At 41.7% G+C, this 8996-nt stretch overlaps 1 protein-coding gene across 1 annotated transcript in view; it reads right to left on the reverse strand.

The window, feature by feature from the left end:
* Positions 1-2724, reverse strand: part of LOC121860588 — a 37742-nt gene extending 35018 nt beyond the window's left edge. The window contains exon 1 of the mRNA XM_042357760.1: positions 2706-2724. The gene's annotated coding sequence lies outside the window, so the exon portion shown is untranslated. The remainder of the gene's footprint in view (positions 1-2705) is intronic.
* Positions 2725-8996: the final 6272 nt, after the last annotated feature.

Below are 8996 nucleotides of genomic sequence, written 5' to 3' on the forward strand. Positions count from 1 at the left end.
CAAATACTGTCAATGTATACAGCCTTAACAACATCAACCTAGAGAAGTCGACTTGTGAAAGGAGACCAAGGGTACTTGGAAGCCAGACCTACGGCCTGAAAACAGTGCGTTAATGTTCGAAATAAGGCAAACAGAGTATTGGTTTATATTCAGAAGTGTAAGTAATAAGAGTGCAGAGGTCTTATTGCAACTATATCTTGCGCTAGTCAGGCCGCACCTCGATTATGGTTCAGTTCGGTGCCTCTTTATAGAATGGATATCAATTCACTATAGAATGGATATCAATTCACTAGAGTCGGTGCAGCGAAGAATGACGAAAATGATTCCGGACTTAGAAACCTTCCTATCAGGATAGGTTAAAGAAACTTAACTTGCATTCCCTAGAAAGACGAAGAGTGCGGGGAGATATGATAGAAGTATTTAAGGGGTAAAGGAATCAATAAAGGAGATATAGATAAAGTTCTTATAATATCCGAGCAGGATAGGACTCGGAGCAACGGATTCAAGTTGGATAAGTTTAGGTTTAGGAGGAAATAGGAAGAAACCGGTTCACAAATAGGGTGGTGGACGAGTGGAACAAGCTAGCAACTTTGTAGTAAGTGCGGGAACTCTGGAAAGTTTCAAAAGGAGGCTAGATAGATTCATGGATGATAGAGAGTGGTAGTAACTCTCGACAGGAGCTGCCATGCACAGGCCAACCGGCCTATTGCAGACTCCTTTATTTTCTTATGTTCTTATTTGTAATAGGGTAGTTGAGAGGTTAAATTGGCATATGTAATTGGCTGAGGCTTGTGTGCGTGTGTGTGTGTGTGTGTTAGTATATGTGTTAGCGTTAATGTATGAGTGTATGTATGTATGTATGTATGTATGTATGTATGTATGTATGTATGTACGGCTAACGGCTTAATTATTCAGCCTCTATAATAACAAATCCATTAAACTCCTAATTATAATCACAACTTTTCCCCCAAGACAAACTTCCTCTTTCTAAAGTTGTTCTAGTTTGACTTTCATTCACGGGAGAAAGTTAATCGGAAAGGAAAGGAAAGATGGTTCATATAATTGCTTTCACCTGTGTAACAATAAGTAATAACAACAATAACAACGCCAACAACGTCAACAATAACCCCTGAGTACTGCCTTAATCTCTTAGAGTACTAATTTAATCTCTTGGGTACAATGACTTAACCCCTTGAGTACGATTACTTAACATATTAATATAACGAGAGAGAGAGAGAGAGAGAGAGAGAGAGAGAGAGAGAGCCCTCCTTGAAACACCTATCAACACCGACAACAAGAGAGAAAAAACTAACCCTCACTGTTATCTCCCCCAGGTAAAGTAGTTCCCCTTCTCCCCACTCTCTCACCCTCTCTCCTTCTTCACTCTCTTCCTTCCCTCTCTCACCCTCACCTCACCTCTTCAAAATTCAATATTTAACCCTACTTAAGTTAAACCTGACACCGTGACACGTATTAAGTGACCGCCAGTGATTTTTATACAGAGCCGAGCCTTGAGGAGGGTACACACACACAGCTTGATGGGTGAGGGTGAGGGGTGAGGGGGGAAGGTGAGGAAGGGTGAGGAAGGGGAGGGTGAGGGGGAAGGATGAGGGGGGAAGAGGGGAAGGGTGAGGGGAAGGGAGGGGTGGGAGGGGGGAGGGGTGGAGGGGGAAGGGTAAGAGGGTGAGGGTGAGGGGAGGGGTGAGAGGGATGGGAAGGGTGAGGGGGAAGGGTGAGAGGTAGGGGAGGAGTGGAGGGGAAAGGGTGAGGGGTGAGGGGAGGTGATCTAAGTATGTAGTACAGGGAGGTAATTTAAGTAGGGACAGGGTACACTTGACAGGGTAACTTGACAGGGTACACTTGGACAGGGGTACACTTGACAGGGTACACTTGACAGGGGGTACACTTGACAGGGTACACTTGACAGGGCACACTTGACAGGGGTACACTTGACAGGGTACACTTGACAGGGTACACTTGACAGGGTACACTTGACAGGGTACACTTGACAGGGTACACTTGACAGGGGTAACTTCAGTAGGGGACACAGAGAGCATTGTTACGGCAGGAGTCACCAAGTTAAGTTAGGTTAGGTTAGGTTAGGTTAGGTTAGGTTGGTAGGTTAGGTTGGTTAAGAGACAACAAACAATATCACAAGGCTCACTAACTCACACTCAGGAGCAGCTAAAACCTTAATCTGAACAAGACATTAATTACCTGTCGCTTAATTGGTCGGTAATTGTCCCGAGTTTACCTGTGTAGATAGTAGCTGGGCTTACCTGTTCACATTATGTGTGTGTGTGTGTGTGTGTGTGTGTGTGTGTGTGTGTGTGTGTGTGTGTGTGGGGGGGGGGGGGGGGGGGAGAGAGAGAGAGAGAGAGAGAGAGAGAGAGCACCCTAAAGTGAGGCAGGTATAAGACATGAACTTATCCTGACCTACTTTTAACGATGACTTATGGCTAATTAGTGTATATTGGCAGGTAATAATGCACCTTACAACTGACAACCCGCCCTTCTTCATATAAGCAATAAACCGAAAATCGACGAAAAATATCAAATAGTTGCCAAAATCAGGATCTTTATTACTCTTCTTCTTCTTCTTTTCCTCTCTGGACTTTCTTCCCAATTGACGAAAGAAAATAAATACCACAACGACTATTACATCTCTCTCTCTCTCTCTCTCTCTCTCTCTTCCCTTTACTCACCTCTGCCGCAGACCTCAATAAGCAACTGGAAAAAATAGAGAAAATAATAATAATTAATGTGTTAACTGGACACGGGGTCATAATCATAGGGGGAAGAGTTTGTTTACGGGAGAAGCTTAAGTGAGGGATTTAACTGAGCTATTACCTGAGAGAGAGAGAGGGGGGGGGGGGGAGAGAGAGGACATAACCAGACAATAATGGTTGCCCCTCATGTAACGAGGATGGCCGGTCCAAGGGCCACTTAGGCGTGAATTTGTTTAAGTGTAGAGTTAACGAGCTGCATGACCCAGTGTCAAGGAATAGTCCGAGAAGACCGGACAACTCGCCAACTGCACTGGCTAACCATTACCCCAGAACACGATCCGCAAATCGATTAATATCCAGGTCCCCAATTACTGCTGGGAAGACAGAGGCAAATAACGTAAAGAAACTTGCCCATAGTTTCACCATGCCCGAGGATCGAACCCAGGTCCACTCGCTTGCAAGGCGAGTATGCTAACCATTACACCACAGGTCGCCATAGATAAACAAATAATCCCCATAAAACACACACCTGTATCCTTCACCAAGCCTCTATAAACATTACCCCACAGTAAACAACTCTATAACCATAAACACCCTGACGTAAACAACATAATAAACAAAGTAGGAATTAACATTGTATTTATAAACAAGAGATTTGCATCACTTCACTATATGGTTACAGAGACAGAGATAAAGTGTGTGTGTGTGTGTGTCTGTGTGTGTGTGTGTGTGTGTGTGTGTGTGTGATTGAAGTAACTAACGTACACACGTCAGGTACAGTAAGATAGATAGATTGATAGATAGATAGATAGATAGATTATATATACAGATAGATAGATATTAAATAAATTCGTCATACAGGTTTCATGAATTCATTATTATTATTATTATTGTTGTTACCAACATCTCTATCATCATCATCATCATCATCATCATCATCATCATCATCATCATCATTAATAGCCTCAGGTGAGATACATAAAACGTAGACATGAAAAAACAAAAACCTATTGTGTTATTGAAGGCATATAGAACCTCCCTATTACTGACGAGGGGCTGCCGACGAGGGGCTGCCGACGAGGGGCTGCCGACGAGGGGCTGCCGACGGGGAATAATTTTTGGGATTTTCTTGGAACTAAACAATTATGGCTTAATATTTTTGTTTAATATAATTTAATGGTCTTTCACTGTCACCTAGTTAATATTTGCTGACTAATAACTTTACACTAAAATATATAACTAATATCAAATGACTTCTAAAAAAAATATAAATATACATATAAAATAATTCTTCTTCCCTTTAAGTATAAAATCTCAAATATAATAGCAATTTTATAATGATTATCAACAATATCTAAACCAAACATTGTAAACATTGTAACGATAACTTATTCATCTCAGACGACATTACAAACCGCTAAGGATGCCAAGCCACGTTATCGTACATCTGTAAAACGCCTATTAAAAACATCACCCCCGATTTCCTGCTCCGTGATTGGCTAATATAAACATCACCCCCGATTTCCTGCTCCGTGATTGGCTAATATAAACATCACCCCCGATTTCCTGCTCCGTGATTGGCTAATATAAACATCACCCCCGATTTCCTGCTCCGTGATTGGCTAATATAAACATCACCCCCGATTTCCTGCTCCGTGATTGGCTAATATAAACATCACCCCCGATTTCCTGCTCCGTGATTGGCTAATATCGTTTAACAGATTCATACAACGAAATCCGAGAATTTACAATGAGAAAATATAATCGTTGTGGCTAATTAATTTCCAACGTTTTTATATAATATATTTTTTGTAGCCAGGTGGACGCCAGAAGTTATTGCTAATTACCCCCCACACCTGGTGTATGTGTTGTGTTGTCACTGAGCTGAAGTTATTTCAGGTGATAGCTTATACTGAGAGAGAGAGAGAGAGAGAGAGAGAGAGAGAGAGAGAATTATAATGTGTGTGGGAGAGAGATGGAGAGAGAGATGAAAGGAGAGCGAGAGACAGAAGATGAAGAAGACACAATGACCAAAGTATTACGCATTGTGCCATGACCAATGAGAGAGACTGAAAGAGAAAGCGAAAAACAGAGAATGAAAGGAACAATGAGAGAGTTTATGACCCAACAGCACCAAGATCCCGCGGGAGACACCATTAGTAGCGCCATCGGAAGTCAACGGCGGATATTGAAACAAATTTTTTTTAAGGAAGAATAAATCTAAAGTCTTCGGAAAAACAACACGATTATTTCTCCTACACTTCTAACGCTGAAAAGAAATAAATTAAATATATTTTTTACCCCTGATAAAGAAATATATCGCCTTTACTCTATATTTATTTGTTTTTACTTTAATTAGTTTGTTTTGATATGACGTCATTGCGTTCGTGTAGTGGAGGCGCGTAATCCACATGAAGTCGGGGATTTGTTTATAATCATTCTTCAGGGAATATTAGAGGCTAGACGGTGTGTGTGTGTGTGTGTGTGTGTGTGTGTGTGTGTGTGTAATAATAATAATAATAATAATAATAATAATAATAAACGGTTTATTAATAGAGTTGCAGCAGGTGGCTAAAAATATACAGACTTACATTTGATTTAGACATAATGATATAATATGCGTTGAATACATTTTCAGGGCTGTACAGTACATAAATCAGGAGTTGTTTTATATTTTAACAATAGATGGGATGGTGCTATTCATATATATATCGGTGCGGGCTCTTATGGGCTGAATTTTGTTGTAGTGGCGGACTGAGCGAGGTGGATGGGGGGCTGCCAGTGGCAGGAGGTGGCGATGACGAGGGTGGTGCATTAGTTGGCTGCCAAACCTTTCCAGTGCTTGGTGTGTGTGTGTGTGGGGACAGAAGAACAAACACACACACACCTACTACCACACACACACACACACACACACACACACACACACACACACACACACACACACACACAAATCCAAATGCGCAGTACATTTACAAAAAGAATAGTATTAAGTAAATAAGTAAATAAATAAATAAATAAAAATAAAAACACACGGCATTGCTCACACACGTCTGACAGGCGAGGAAGAAGAAGAAGAAGAAGAAGAAGAAGAAGAAGAAGAAGAAGAAGAACAAGAAGAAGAAGAAGAAGAAGTGTCGTTGTGAATCCTCTGAAGCTGCGGGAAGAGAGACGACGACAATGGTGTTCTTAGAATGATGCCTCGATAACACCAGCCAGCCACCAGCAGCCACCAGCAGCCACCAGATGCTTGTGTCTTTATTATTGTGTTCCCATGAAGAGAGAGAGAGAGAGAGAGAGAGAGAGAGGCGCGTCAATAGCCAGCAACAGTACGATGGTTTCTATACCCGGAATTATCGTCCCTTGTGAGAGTAAACGATTGACGTCATACGGTATTACCTGTTGGTTCCTGGTGCTTACAGGATTATAGATAGATAGATAGATAGATAGATAGATAGATAGATAGATAGACCTGAAGATTAGCCCACCTACCCCACAAGCTTATTTCACCTGATAATTAAATATCCTATTCCTTTCTGGGTGTTAGGTTAGGTTATGCTAGGTTAGGCTATGCTAGGTTAGGTTAGGTTATGCTATGCTAGGTTATGCTAGGTTAGGCTATGCTAGGTTAGGTTAGGTTATGCTATGCTAGGTTAGGTCAGGTTAGGCTATGCTAGGTTAGGTTAGGTTAGGCTATGCTAGGTTAGGTTAGGCTATGCTAGATAAGGTTAGGTTAGGCTATGCTATGCTAGGTTAGGTTAGGCTATGCTAGATTAGGTTAGGTTAGGCTATGCTAGGTTAGGTTAGGCTATGCTATGCTAGGTTAGGTTAGGTTAAGGTCACTAATCTTCAGGTGACCGCATTTTCGACTTAAACAACGTCGCCTTTCTCAACACGGAACAAAGTCACTGGTATTATCCTGTAAGGTCGTATAATCTGGCCTAACACAACCCAGCTCTTGGGAGAGACACGAGTACTGCCCAAATACTGCCTTCATGTTGCCAGTGTGTGTGTGTGTGTGTGTGTGTGTGTCTGTGTGTGTGTGTGTGTGTGTGTGTGTGTGTGTGTGTGTGTGTGTGTGTGTGTGTGTGTCTGTGTGTGTGTGTGTGATATTGATAATGTGTGTGTGTCTTTTATCAACACTATTATCATGATTGTATGAATCTCTCTCTCTCTCTCCTCTCTCTCTCTCTCTCTCTCAGAATCAGAATAAATCAGAACACAGTCGTCCTAAGTAAACCGGCTTTGAGAGATGGCTGCATAAATTCCCTCCTCTCCTCTTCCTCCCTCTACCCTCTTCCCCCCCTCCACTTCCCTCCCCTCTTTCCTTCCTTCCTCCTCCCTCGTGATGGCCACTAATGCTCTTTGTCTTTGGAACTTAGGAATGATTCTAAAAGCTGTTGACAATGATGGCTCTCTCTCTCTCTCTCTCTCTCTCTCTCTCTCTCTCTCTCTCTCTCTCTCTCTCTCTCTTTGTCTGCGTCCTGGGTGAATTGCCTTGAGGGAGATGGTGTGGGGAGGAGGCGTAAGGGAAGGAATGTGTGTGTGTGTGTGTGTGTGTGTGTGTGTGTGTGTGTGTGTGTGTGTGTGTGTGTGAGTGTGTGTGTGTGAGAGAGAGAGCAATACACCACAGTCCTACCCACCTACACTACAAATGACCCCCCAGCACAGTACTGGGTGCCAGGTGCCAAGTGCCAGGAAGCAGGTGCCAGGTGGCCGTCATCCCTCAGTACCAGAACAATAAACCTCTCCTCTGTGTGACGTCACGGGTGTAAACACACTTTGAAGTCTATTATGAAAAACGAAAACACAGGAAAACCCTCATTAACCTGGATTACTACTCTCAGGTGACCCGTATATAAAAATGAGGCATATATTATTATTTTTTTGTCTCAGTGTTACTACGAGCTACTAAAAGTACTTGTAGATACTAGTATTTTATGTGTCAAATTTAAAGGCGTTTTGAGAAAGTTTGTATAAAAGTATTGGCACTGTTACACCATAATACTTTTGGGTCAAGATTGGCGCCATTAGTCTCAGTGTTGAGGGAACGTATCTAGTTAAGAACATAAGAACATAAGAATGGAGGAAACTGTAGCGGGCCTATTGGCCCATACTGGGCAGTCCCGTTTACACCCAACCCCGATTGCTCATATATCCACCCAACCTATGTTTGAAGCTATCCAGCGTATTCGAGTTAATGATGATATTTGGTAACTTGTTCCATTCATCCACTACTCTGTTTCCAAACCAGTGTTTACCTATTTCGCGCCTAAAACTAAATTTGTCTAATTTAAAACCATTGTTACGTGTTCGCTCCTGGTTGGATAGTTTGAGTACCTTTGTAATGTCCCCTTTGTTTAGCCGTGACTTCCATTTATACACCTCTATCAGGTCGCCCCTCACTCTACGTCTCTCGAGGGAGTGCAAATTAAGATGCTTTAACCTGTCTCTGTACTCAAGGTTCCTAATGCCCGGGATTAGTCTGAATTCTTTCCAAGGATTCTATATCCATTCTGTAATACGGTGACCAGAATTGAACTGCATAATCCAAGTGAGGTCTCACAAGCGCAAGATATAGTTTTAAGATGACCTCACGAGTCTTGAAACTAACACTCCTTTGTATGAACCCAAGTACTCTATTAGCCTTGTTTCGAGCAAATACACATTGTTTACTTGGCTTAAGATTCCTACTTATCATTACTCCTAAATCTCTCTCGCAGTCGGATTTCTCAATAACATCGTTGTTCATCTGGTAACTGGTTTCCCTGTTTACATCTCCTATACTGAGTACTTTACATTTGTCCACATTGAATTTCATCTGCCATTTTTCAGACCATTCGAAAAATTTGTTTAGATCTTTCTGTAGTTTTGCTGAGTCCTCGTCAGATTTAATTACACGTCCTATTTTAGTGTCATCAGCAAATTTACTTATGTTGCTGTCTATGCCGGGATAAAGAGATAGAGAGACAGAAAAATGAACAGACATAGAGAACGAGATAGAGAGAAAAAACAGAGAAATAGAGAGAAAGAGAGACAGACAGACAGAGAGACAGTTGAAGGGATGACAGTACTAAGGTAGAGACTCAGTGTTAAGTCAAAGTATCTAATATAATGGAGCTATTTATAACTTCTAATTATATCAACATTACGTAACTCTACTGTAAAATATATATATATAACATTTCAAAACCTTCGGATCTTGAAATGACTGAAAAAAATATCAGAAAAGAAATACACTGGACCTTATACTTTCCTCCGGTCCGT

This window comes from Homarus americanus, unplaced genomic scaffold (genome assembly GCF_018991925.1).
Source record: "Homarus americanus isolate GMGI-L3 unplaced genomic scaffold, GMGI_Hamer_2.0 scaffold11150, whole genome shotgun sequence".
In the NCBI taxonomy this organism is placed as follows: Eukaryota; Metazoa; Arthropoda; class Malacostraca; order Decapoda; family Nephropidae; genus Homarus; species Homarus americanus.